Genomic DNA, 13,585 nt, shown 5'->3' with positions numbered 1-13,585 from the left:
ACCCGCAAACGGATGGACAGTCTGAACGTACCATCCAAACTCTAGAAGACATGCTTAGAGCGTGTGGGATCGACTTTGGCAAGAATTGGGAGAAGCATCTACCGTTAGTAGAGTTCTCATACAACAACAGCTACCACACTAGTATTCAGGCAGCACCTTTTGAGGCATTGTACGGTCGTAAATGCCGGTCACCTCTCTGCTGGGCGGAAATCGGTGATAGTCAAATCACGGGCCCAGAGATGGTGGTAGATACAACGGAAAAGATTGCCCAGATCAGACAACGCATGGCGGCAGCTCGTGACCGTCAGAAGAGCTACGCTGATAAGCGTAGGAAACCATTGGAATTCCAGGTCGGTGACCGGGTTCTACTTAAAGTCTCACCCTGGAAGGGTGTGGTTCGCTTTGGTAAACGGGGCAAGCTTAATCCGCGATATATCGGACCATTCGAAATTACCGAGAAGATCGGTAAGGTTGCTTATAGATTGAACCTGCCTGAAGAACTGAGTGCGGTACATAACGTTTTCCACGTATCCAACCTGAAGAAGTGTTTGTCGGATGAAACACTTGTGATTCCTTTTAAGGAACTGACGATTGACGAACAGCTACACTTTACTGAGGAACCGATTGAGATCACTGATCGAGAGATCAAAATCCTCAAACGTAGCCAGATACCTCTTGTACGAGTTCGTTGGAACTCGCGACGTGGCCCAGAGTATACCTGGGAGCGGGAAGACCAGATGAAGCACAAGTATCCCCAGTTGTTCCCTAACGAAAATCCCAGCACTGAAGCTACGAACGAATTTCGGGACGAAATTCCAAACTAACGGGGGAATGATGTGACACCCCGTTGAAACGCTTTCACTTACACTAGCTTGACAGTGGCTGCCTTAACTTTCGGGACGAAAGTTCCTAAAACTTGGGGATAATGTGACACCTCGGATCTTTCCGGATAACCTTTCGATGTAACAAACGTGTACGTAATCGACTAACAGTAAAAATATATGAAAAACTATTTGCTATTATGTGTTATGTGCCGATTTACTTATGTGTATGTATATATATATAAGTGTTATATATATGTGAACCAAACCTGAGACCCGACTCGAGACCACGGTCTCGAGTGAACAGTGAAGCACTTGGGCCGGATCAGGCCTTGTAACCGAGAAACCCAACCCGGAACCCCCCTAGCCCAACTCGGTGCACTATATAAACCCAACCCCACCTCCCTTATCCATTTTACACACTCTCTTCTCACACTCTCATACTCTCCCCTTATCTCCTCTCACTAAACCCTAGCAAACCAAGACCAAGGTCACCTCCTCTCCTCTCCTCCTTCTCGGAACCAAATCGGAGACATCAAGCTCTCGGATCAACTCAACATCGCACTAGGAAGACCACCCTTCACACCCTTCATCAACCGGTTAGTTTGTGGCCTTGTTGATTTTGAATAACTCTTGAATGTTGGTAGTGATTGTTTATGTTCGTTACTATGAAATGCTTGTTTGATGATCTAAGAGATTGCTTGAAGGTGATTTAGTGTCTTAATGAAAATTATCCGGTTTTGTGTTTAATGGTTTTTGTTATTCGGATAATGCTAGGTGCTTGTTAGAATGATTTTTGACCGAATGGTATGCATGATTTCTTGATCTCATGAGTTTTGATTTGTGATGAATCATGCTAGATAGGAACCGAGAATATAATGCCGATTGTGTCAAAACTGTTTGTGTTAAGAATGTGTTCTTTGATCTCAAAGTTTTGTGCTTAAATGATGATTATGGTTGAATGTTGTTTGATTATGGTATGAACATCATGAAGGAAAGTTGAATGTGTCAAATATTTTGAAAATACTGATTTTGATCCAAATTTGTGCACAAATCGACCAACAAACATGTTTTAGTGGAAATAGTACAGCAGTTACATGAAAATGCAATTTCATTGGATAGTACAAGTCTGCAGGTTCTAGAAGGGATTGCCATGCACGTTATCACGGTTGCGAGTCGCAACCTTTGGTTGCTACTCGAAACCACGCGTGACCAGTCGAAACCTCCCAGTTGCGAGTCGCAATCAGCACGCATCAAACCTGGTTGCGAGTCGCAACCAAACCTGCTAAGTCGCAATCTCCGGTTACGAGTCGTAACCAAAGCGTGACGGACCGAGACCGCAGTTGCGAGTCGCAACCTCGGTTGCGAGTCGCAACCACCTTAGTTTCGACTGGGCCGTTTTATGTTATTGGGTTTTGACTGTTTTGCTGTTTTGGGCCTTAACTGTTGGGCTGTCTATTGTTTGGGCTGTTTACTGATCTGCTAACTGGTTGTATGTTGGACTTTCTGATGACTGGGCTGCACGTATACTTGTTACTGTAGATGTTTGCATGTATGCTAAGTGTGTTTTATACGTGTTTACTTGTACCCGACTTGACCCATATTTGGTAACCATGTTAGGACGTGGTGACCAACATACTTAACCAAGTAACGTATCATACCGAGCAACCCAAGGTGAGTTCACAACTTAAAAGCATGCGTCCCGGTGGTTTGGGACACGAGACTAAAACAACCCTATCCCCTTGTAAAAGGGGATACCGTCTACACTCCTTCCCTAGTTATTGGGAAACAAACTTACTTTATCTTCCCTTGTATTGGGAAACCTTTTTAGTTAATTACTGTTTATACGGATTGCAACTAACGGCACTAAACGCAACTCTATCACTCAAGTCCCTACTACATAATACCGATTAGTCGCCGGTGCCAGGCGAACGGGTTATTAGTTGATAGCGCTATTTAGGTCTTACCAGCCTCACACCGTGCCATGGTATGGGATCGGTCGTGAACTAATGTACTCAGGCATCCGTCAATGATGATAGAACATTGACATCGGGGCATCCTGCGGAAACGCATTCGGTTACCTAGTGTTCGGTATTGGAAAAACAGTTTAGTCGCTAACTTTTGGGGTAGCTCCCCATGGCATGTATAAACGGATAAATTAACTGGTGAAACAAGTTTTTGGTAATTAAAACTGGACAACTAGTGAACTCACTCAGCATTATTGTTGACCCCTTTACTGCATGCTTTGCAGGTGGCCAGTGACTGGAGCAGCTACTTGGGATGTGTAGTGGTCGTCTGCCCGTGTGTTGGGCATTTATTATGCTTACCTTATGAACACTGTTTAAAAACTATTTAATTATGCTTCCGCTACTTGTTACTGTTTAAACTTTAAAACCTTTAACTCTGAACTTGATATTTGCTAATTTTTATGGTTAGCAAGTATTACTTTAATATTAACCAATGCTTAGTATAATTGGTGGCTGGATCCTGGTCAGTCACGCCCCCGAAGCGGGTGTTATCCGCGGGTGGATTTTGGGGGTGTGACAAAACGATTCACGTAGATTGACGATATAATTGTCCTCTTAAATTTTCATACAATTTTTAATCTATTCAGGATACTATTTAGGTGTTTTATGAACTTAGTTCAATTCATGTGTCCCACTTCTTGAATATACTCCCGTATCCAGAATCCCAATATTCAGTCTTACAGGTATGAACACTACAATGATGTCTGTACATATATTAGGGAAAAAATGCGAGAACTGAGGGATCTCAGGTCAGAACTTCCGTTCAGCAGAGAGATATCAGCTTCGACTTAGCAGTGTGTCCCCCTTAGAGGATCTTTTCAGCTACACAGATGATTATCAATTTTATTGTCTAATCAGCTGAGGGCTTTATGCTATGTTTCAAGCATTTTGCAGAAAGTATTAGCCAAGGACTAGGTCAGAACTACCGTTCAGCAGAAGTCCCGGAATAATATCCCAGACATCATAGAGTATAAACACCTAGTATATCAGAATACGAGACCTTTCAAACGAGATTTCAGGGGTTACCTATATATCCAAGTAGTGTTCCCCACGAATTTCACAAGTTTGAAATTTTAGGTTTATATCCCGAATAAATCTACTAAATGTACAAAAACCTATCGTCACATCATCAGTGAGACCGTTTATCACATTTTACATTACATTTCTTTAGCATGCTGTGATAGTCCACTGATTTACTATCATTTCCTCTTTTTCACAACAAAACTCGGTTTTAAATTTTTAATGTTTTTTGACATTTTCAAATTTTCTAATTTTTTAAATTTTTCTCCCCCTAAAATCAAAATATGTTTCAATTTTGATTTTCTGGGAAAATTTGAAACAAACTGTACAAACTTGACAACTTGATGAGAATCACTTCAATTCTCCATCCACTTGGCATAAACAATCAGAACTCCCCCTCACAACAAACTATTTTCCCATAATGACTTCAAAACACTTAAGTTTGTTTTAATCAAAATGGTTTTTCCGGAAAACTTAGTTTGTTTACCAAACAATTTAGGTACGGGGTTACTTCATCAACTTGTTTACCAAATTCTTGAGTGATAACTAAATCAAGTCCAATTCAATGACCTTGATTTAATCACTTGTAAGATCTACACCAATCACTACCATACAACCACTTGTAGGTTTAGCAATTAAGCTTATCAAACCTGTTTTTCAACCAATTACCATCTTTTGGTTGAATTCTCAAGGTGCCGATTCCTACTCCTCGCTTACAAACCTGGGAGTTCCGGCAAATCCTGCAACTTCTCAAACATAGATTTAGAAAGATGCCGATTCATGATCCACAATACCATCTTGGGATCTCTGGCAAGTCAGGTTTTTCATTTAAAAAGATCCACCCAAGCCCGACCAGTCTTGGGTGTTTTCGACAATTTTACCTCAATCAATGGCTCCTCTGGCTTTGACGAACCAGAATCATTGCCTGCAGGTGGCTTGTCTGACTTTGATCTGTCAGATTCATCGTCGACATGTGGCTCCTTTGTTTCCGAAGAAACAAATTCATCGCCAGAAGGTGGCTTGTCTGACTTTGGTACGTCAGATTCATTGCCGACCTTTTTCTTCTTCTTCTCCTCTTTTGTCCTCAGATTTGTATCTAATGAATTCTTTTTGCTTGTCTTTGCAGCTGAGGGAGTAGATTCATCAGAACTGTTATTCTGTTTGTCCCGTGAACCCGAGGACAAAATCTTCTCGAGATATTCTCTTGCCTTCTTTCTCTTTTTCCTCAGTCTGTCTTTTTGCCCCTGTGAAAGCTTCACTTTCTTTTCCTGAATTGGCTGTTCTCGAACTTTAGGTTTCAGAACCTTCTGTTCCTGGGGCTTGACTTTGACTGGAATCTTTGCCGATTTCTGAGAATTAGCCCTCAATCTTTCATTCGATCTCCTTGGGCAATCTCTGGCAATGTGACCTTTGATATTGCAGTTAAAGCACCTCCTGGTCTCATAACTCCAATACTGGCAGTTAACAGCAATGTGTCCGTGATATCCGCAACTGTAACACACTCTGTTATCATACCAATCACCATTTTGAGTCCAAACACTTAGATCAAAGCATTGTTTGGCTTGGTGATATTCCTTTCTCAACTTTGCTGGATTTGGCTTTGAAGCACTGTGGTCCGACCTGCACCACTTATTACCAACAATTTTTTAATTTTCATTTTTTACTTTTTGTGTTTTTTTTCTTTTGATTGGATGAACGATCTGATGAACTTTCATTATCTTTTAGCTTCTGTTCTACTTTCTTCTTCTTAGAGCATTCTCCTTTTTCAGTCGATTGTAGAACAGTTTTCTGAAATTTTTCCTTTTTATCATCAGATTTTTCACCACAATCTTTAACTTTGACATTGTCAAAGTTTGTGACATTGTCACTCATTGGAACAGAATTGATTGGTTTTGGACAGGGAAACTTCAAATTGTCTGATGAAGTCACAAAACCTATCAATTTTTTCTCAAGTTCATCAATCTTGCTTCTGGAATTCTCAGCTTCTTTTTCAAACTGAGATATTCTTTCAAGATGAGACTTGATTGAATTTTCATTTTCATTTTTCAAGTTTTCAAGAACAGATTTTTCATTTTCCAAGACATTTATCTGTTCTTGAAGTTTCACTTCATTAGCTTTCAGATTTTTGTTCTCCAATTTTATCCAGAAATCTTCATTTTCTGATGATTTCTGTTTGCTTTCAAAAATCTTTACATTTTCTTTCAAAATTTTGTTTTCTGATGTCAAACTGTTCAGTTTACCCAACAGTTTGTCATTTTCAATTTTCAATTTCTCACAATTTTCTTGTAACATAAGAATCTGTTTAATATCAGCTTGCTTCTCGTCTTCCAACTTCTTGACTTTCAATGTCAAACTTTCCGCATCCTTCAAGAGTTTGTCATTTTCAGTCTTGAAGTTGTCGCATTCGAAGCATACTGTTTCAGAACATGAAGTTTCATTCTTCACAGATTCTTCAACCTTCGGCACTTGTTCTTCCTCTATCTTATATGTAGCTGCACCAAAGATTGTAACAAGATCAAGAGGATTTCTATTATCATCAATATAACAACCTCTTTTCATATCATATACCAAATTTCTTTTCGCTGCCCAACACACATTGCTTATTTTGTTTATTTCTTTTATCATATCTAAATTCAATTCTTCCAAACTTATTTTTATCTTATCCAATATTTCTCTCTTCTTTTGATAATTCTCATTATCGTGATTTTTAAGTTCGCTGATGAATTTATTCAAAGTTAATTTTGAAAAATTAGAATTTTCTTTCAAATTTTTCAAAAAATCATCCCATTCAGCTGATAATCCACTAGCAAACTTTGATACCATCTCAGCTTCTGATATTATGTCACACCCCGATTTCCACGTGTCTCACCGGTGGGCCCGGTGGGGGATTACCGTGACGATGTTGGCAACAATATAGTCAAACCACACAATTATATAATGCACAGCGGAAGCATAATTTAAATATATAATTTCAACCTCTGATTTGTAATATCAAAATGTATTACAGAGTTGAATATCCACAGTGGATCGAAAATAGAGATAAAGTATTGTTCCATTAGATACTGCAATCAAGCTTGCGAGGCTTATCCCGACGCTAGGGAGCTAATACCAGCCAATTACGTTTAGGTACCTGCACTTAATCTTTTTGGGGAAAATACGTCAGTTTACACTGGTAAATACATTCAACTGACACATTTGAAAATGTTTATTAAAATTGATTTGAATGCACAAGGCACAAACTCTTTTATAACTTGGGAAAATTCATAATAATCTTGTGAACGTTTTACATGTTCTTTTATGCGTTCAGTAGCCCGGGTCGTGCCGGGTTAAAGATTTATAGACACACCACGTTTGCGTAAAACCGTAGTACAGAAACCAACGGCTACGTCTTTTAGTTTTAATGTCGACACTTTATACCGGGTGTACGCCTACACCGGGATGTCGATGGTCGTGGCCATTTCGTAAAATGATGCCAAGGATATCCGGGACAACGGTCATTAAACCCCCCAAAGGCTTATAAGCAACAAAACTGTTTAAATGAGCCAATCATATTTAATCAATTAACCACCTAAGCGATGGAATTATATAATGCTCAATCAAGCGGTATTAATATACCGTAACCCAAGCCCATATAGGGGAAATAAGTCAAAAGTATTTACCTTTGCAAGTATAAATCCTTAATTAAGATCAAGTCACCGATAGCTTTTACTGGGGCTCCTAATCTGGAACGAAGGTTTTAATTAACCTCTTAGAATCCTAACGGTCCTTGTATTAGCCGTAGCTTAAACCGGTTGATTCCGATATATAGATATGGTTAATTCGCACGAAAAGGCGAAAACCGAGAATGGAGTATGATTTGGACCCAACAAGTTCAGTGACTTGTTTTATATGGGTTTATAGTTCATACTCTGGATTTTGGGGTTCAAATATATAATTTGACCCATATCGGCTATTGCACGAAAACTAGTTCCATGAGCCGTACCGTGTGCGCAAATAGGCGAAACGGTTAACTATGAGAGTCGTACGCTTATTTCCTAAGTCGATATGCCTTAAAAGTATTTTGGTATCAGTAGGATACCTTCCGTAATGCCCGTAACGAGTTTAAGTTTATATTATGCCCCGTAGGGGCTTTTCGGTCATTTTAAAGACTTTAAAAGAGCTTTTCGGGTTCTACAGGAAATCTGAGTTTCCCGAACAGTCTATAAAGTTTAAAATACTTTATTTATTATTTAAAATCAGTGGCAACTGGAATCGGGTCAAAAGACCTTGTAGAACTCCCGTTTTGGCCAAAAAGGGCATATTCGGTATTTACCGAACCGTAGCCATAACCGCAGGTTATGAGCAAGGTAAAAATTATTAAAAATCTTTAAAATTCTCAAAATATTATTTTACCACAGTGGGTAAAAGTTTTGGTGCCGAAAACTTGGGTTAGATGAGCGTTATGCTAATTGCGCCGTTAATTACAAAACTTTCTTAAAAGTGCGCCTTTTAGCATAACTCTCATTCTAAACCTCGGATTGACGTGAAACTTCAGGGACATGCTTATAATTTAATAAGCAAGGTTTTGGTCCGTTCACGTGTCCGAAATACTCGTTTTAATTTTAAAAGGCCGTTACGGTCAACTTTTAGGCGAATGACGGAATTGCGTAAAAGACTCGGGTAACTCATGAACAGACCACAGAGGCTTATACCAACATGTGACCTGGTCCTAAGAGAGTCCTAAGGTATATTTATACCTCACTAAAACGGGTCAGAACTGAAGTCAAAGCAAAAGTCAAACTTTTGCGACTTTCGGCTCCGAACCGGTTCTATATAGTAAATGATCGATTCAAACGAGCGCAAACATGTTTATATACTTATTATCATGTTTTATGATTGTCCAAACAGGTTCCATAACATATACATTACAGGTTATGCTTGAATCGCTAAAATAGCTTTCTGTTGACTTTTTAACCGCACGTTTGACTCGATAATTGACATAGTTAGAGTGGTGATCAGGGGGAACCATTTTAGAGGTTTAATACCCACATAAATACCAACTCAAAACTACTTTTGGTTCGTCATAAGACTGAACCATCACTGAGTTATTTTAAAGTCAAACCATACTTACGACGGTTTGGTTTTTAGCTAAATACTAAGCATAAACTGAAGTATGAATGATCAAGGCAACTTACAGAAGTTAGGGCTTGAATATGGAGCAGAGAAGAACACTTGGGAGCACTTAGAATGATCAGATGGAAGTTGTTTGAGTTGTGTGAATGTTGTAACTACAACATGGCTATTTATAGCCAAATGCCAAACCATATTGATCATTGCAAGCACTACTATCAGACCAGAGGTGATGGTAGGTGTCCCCTAAGTGTTATGGGTTGAGCATAGGGTGCCCATGCCCCATAATTATGTGCATGATCGTTCACAAGCTCCAAAAGTCAAGAAAACACAATTTTTCTGCATCTGGGCACTTTACGCGGCCCGCATGGGAGTTCCATGCCATTTTAACGCGGGTCGCCTAAAGTTCAAAAATCAGACGCGAAATAGAGGAGGCTCGCGGCCCGCCTCAACTTATGTCAAAACCTTACGCGGGTCGCCTAAGGTTAAAATTTCAGGATTTTTAAATCTTTTTGTAATTATTACAGAATCTGGCCATTAATAACGAAATCTTTCGTAATGATTCGCCTGACCTTTCGGTTTTGAAGGGGTAACTTTGCGGTTTGGCCCTCGGTTATTTACCGATAGGGGCCTCGTGTTAATTACCCGCATTATTAAGTCCCCGGTTTATTTATTAATTATATTGGAAAGCCTTAACTTTCACTGTTGACGCTTTTCACCCTTCTTCTACGAATTCGATCGTAACTTTCTCGTTTCATATCGAAACTTCGCGAAATTCATATATATTATTTTAGTGAGGGTATAATACCGTTACAAAGTCTTGGGAACGTTAAAGGGTCACTCAGAGGTATTATTAAACATGTTGACACAGTTAACCCCTGTAGTTTGTAATCTCTCACTTTCTTCCGCGTTTTGTTTTTGTACGATCTATAATTTATTCGTTTGAAGGTTTAAGCATTATTTAGGGATACTATACAGTATATTCACCCTTGTTGACATTTATAACCCTCGAATTTACATATTTTCAAGGTTTGTCAAAATTAGTCCTTTATTTATTTTAGATGCCACGTGTAAACAAATGACACGTGTTAACACATCATTGGACACAAAATTTCGAGGTGTTACATCCTCACCCCCTTAAAATAAATCTCGACCCGAGATTTACTCAAATAAATAGGGGTATTTTTCTTTCATTGTAGCTTCGACTTCCCACGTATATTCAGGACCTCTACGAGCATCCCATTTGACCTTTACAATCGGTACGTGCTTTCTGCGAAGCTTCTTCACCTGTCGATCTTCAATCGACAAGGGTTTTTCTATGAACTTTAAGCTCTCATCTATATGCACATCTGTGTGTGGAATCACCAACGATTCGTCGGCGAAGCACTTTTTGAGATTGCAGATGTGGAACACATTGTGAATTCCATTGAGCTCTTCAGGCAAGTTTAGTTTATAGGCAACTGATCCGACCCGTTCAATGACCTCAAAAGGCCCTATGTATCTCGGACTCAGCTTGCCCTTCTTGCCGAAACGCATCACCCCCTTCCAGGGCGATACCTTAAGTAATACCTTTTCACCCACTTCGAAGTGAAAATCCTTACGCTTTGGATCAGCGTAGCTCTTCTGCCTATCGCGGGCAGCCTTGAGTCGTTCCCTGATCTGGACAATCTTGTCCGTCGTCTGGAAAACAATCTCTGGTCCCGATAATTGGACCTCTCCTACTTCCGCCCAACAAACAGGCGATCTACATTTCCTACCATATAATGCCTCGAAGGGCGCAGCCTTTATGCTGGTGTGGTAGCTATTATTGTAGGAGAATTCGATCAGGGGTAGGTTTTTATCCCAGTTACCACCTAAATCGATCGCACATGCACGTAGCATGTCTTCTAGCGTTTGGATGGTACGCTCACTTTGACCGTCCGTCTGTGGATGGTAAGCCGTACTAAAGTTCAAACGCGTGCCCAAAGATTGCTGGAAACTTTTCCAGAAGTGAGATGTGTATCTAGTATCCCTGTCGGAGATAATAGACACAGGTATGCCGTGTAGGGCTACAATCTTATCAACATAAAGTTGGGCTAACATATCGGAGCTATACGTCTCCTTGATGGGTAGAAAATGAGCTGATTTAGTCAGCCTATCAACTATGACCCATATTGTATCGTTTCCTTTCCTGGTCTTGGGTAACTTGGTTATGAAGTCCATAGTTACACATTCCCACTTCCACTCGGGAAGTTCAGGCTGTTGTAGCAAGCCAGACGGCTTTTGGTGCTCGGCTTTGACTTGAGCACAAGTCAAGCACTTTGCTACATGGGCGGCTACAGACTTTTTCAAGCCTATCCACCAATAATTTGCCTTTAAGTCTTGGTACATCTTATCAGCACCAGGATGGACTGAGTATTTGGAACTATGGGCTTCCTGGAGAACAACATCTCGTAGTCCCCCATAAATCGGAACCCATATACGTCCATTCAGCCTAAGAATTCCATCCTTGCTAAGAGTCAACTGCTCCGCAGTTACTCCCAGCTTTTCATTAGGATAATTAGCTTCCAACACAGCCTCTCGCTGTGCAGCCAAAATCCTTTCAATCAAATTATTTTTAACTTCAATGCTCTTGGCATTGATTCGAATGGGTTTTACCCTTTCTTTCCTGCTCAATGCATCGGCGACTACATTCGCCTTGCCGGGATGGTACCTGATTTCACAGTCATAATCATTCAGGGTTTCCATCCAACGGCGTTGCCTCATGTTTAACTCTTTCTGGTTGAACAGGTGCTGGAGGCTTTTGTGATCAGAATAAATCACAAATTTAATGCCATAAAGGTAGTGCCTCCATAACTTAAGTGCAAATACAACGGCACCCAACTCCAAATCATGGGTGGTGTAATTCTTTTCATGCACCTTTAATTGCCTTGAAGCATAGGCAATCACCTTGCCCTTCTGCATAAGCACACACCCCATGCCTGTATGTGATGCATCGCAGTAAACTACGAATTCATCTGTACCCTCAGGTAAGGTTAACACAGGTGCGTTGCTTAGCTTCTGCTTCAGTATTTCAAAGGACTCTTGCTGCTTCGGGCCCCAAATGTACTTTTCTTTCTTCTTGGTCAAGGAAGTCAAGGGCGCAGCAATCCTTGAAAAATTTTCAATAAATCTCCGGTAATATCCTGCTAATCCCAGGAAACTACGGATTTCGGTAGGCGTCTTTGGCTCTTGCCAGTTCATGACTGCCTCTACCTTAGCGGGATCCACCTGGATACCACGCTCACTCACAACGTGTCCTAAAAACTGAACTTCTCGTAGCCAGAATTCACATTTCGAGAATTTGGCGTAGAGTTTCTCACGTTGTAGTAATTCGAGAATGCAACGGAGGTGCTTCTCGTGGTCAGCTTGGTTCTTGGAATAGATAAGGATATCGTCAATGAAGACTATGACGAATTTGTCCAAGTACGGCTTGCAAACGCGATTCATGAGATCCATGAACGCAGCCGGTGCATTTGTGAGCCCAAAAGGCATCACTAGGAACTCGTAATGACCATAGCGAGTTCTAAATGCAGTCTTGTGTACATCTTCATCTCTGACCCTTAGTTGATGATAACCCGACCTTAAGTCGATCTTGGAGAAGTAGCTTGCTCCTTGCAGCTGATCGAAGAGATCATCGATCCTTGGTAAAGGATATCTGTTCTTTATGGTAACTTTATTCAGCTCTCTATAGTCGATGCACAACCGCATCGATCCGTCCTTCTTCTTTACAAATAGGACAGGAGCTCCCCAGGGAGATGAACTAGGTTTGATAAAACCTTTCGCCAGCAGTTCATCCAACTGGGTCCTCAGTTCTTTCATTTCCGTCGGAGCCAGCCTGTAGGGTGCTCTTGCTATCGGAGCTGCTCCAGGAATGATGTCAATTCTGAACTCCACTTGTCTATCTGGTGGCAAACCAGGTAGTTCTTCAGGAAAAACCTCGGGGTATTCAGAAATGACAGGAAGATCCTCGATCTTCGGCTTTGGTTCTTCAATTATCACCTGAGCCATGTAAATTACACAGCCTCTGTTCAAACACCTTGAAGCTTTCAGCATAGATACGTCTTCGGGCAATCCGTAATGCGTATCCCCTCGAATGGTAAGAGATTCACCACTCGGAGTTTTTAAAACTATTTGCCGCTTGCCGCAAATGATTTGGGCCTGGTTATGGGATAACCAGTCCATGCCTAGCACGATGTCAAAACCCGCAAGTTTGAAAGGAAGTAGAGATAAAGGAAAAGAATGGTTCCTAATGGATATTTCACATCCTTCTAGAACGGTAGAGACGGTTTCTATTGTTCCGTCTGCTAACTCTACTTCGTATTTCACGTCAAGGGTTTTGATTGGCATATTTAGTAGTTGGCAAAATTTCTGGTCTACAAAGGACTTGTCAGCGCCAGAATCGAACAGTACTCTTGCAAATATATTATTTACGAGAAAAGTACCTGTAAGCACAGTGTCGTCCTTAACCGCTTCCTTCGCATCCAAGCGAAAAATTCTCGCATTTGATTTCTTAGTCTCTTCTGCCTTCTTGGCATACTTCGGGCAATTACTCTTTATATGCCCCTTTTCATTACAATTATAGCAGGT

Source organism: Helianthus annuus, chromosome 2 (assembly GCF_002127325.2).
Source record: "Helianthus annuus cultivar XRQ/B chromosome 2, HanXRQr2.0-SUNRISE, whole genome shotgun sequence".
In the NCBI taxonomy this organism is placed as follows: domain Eukaryota; kingdom Viridiplantae; phylum Streptophyta; class Magnoliopsida; order Asterales; family Asteraceae; genus Helianthus; species Helianthus annuus.
The sequence above is the reverse complement of the archived record's forward strand: the minus strand, read 5'-3'. Positions refer to the sequence as shown.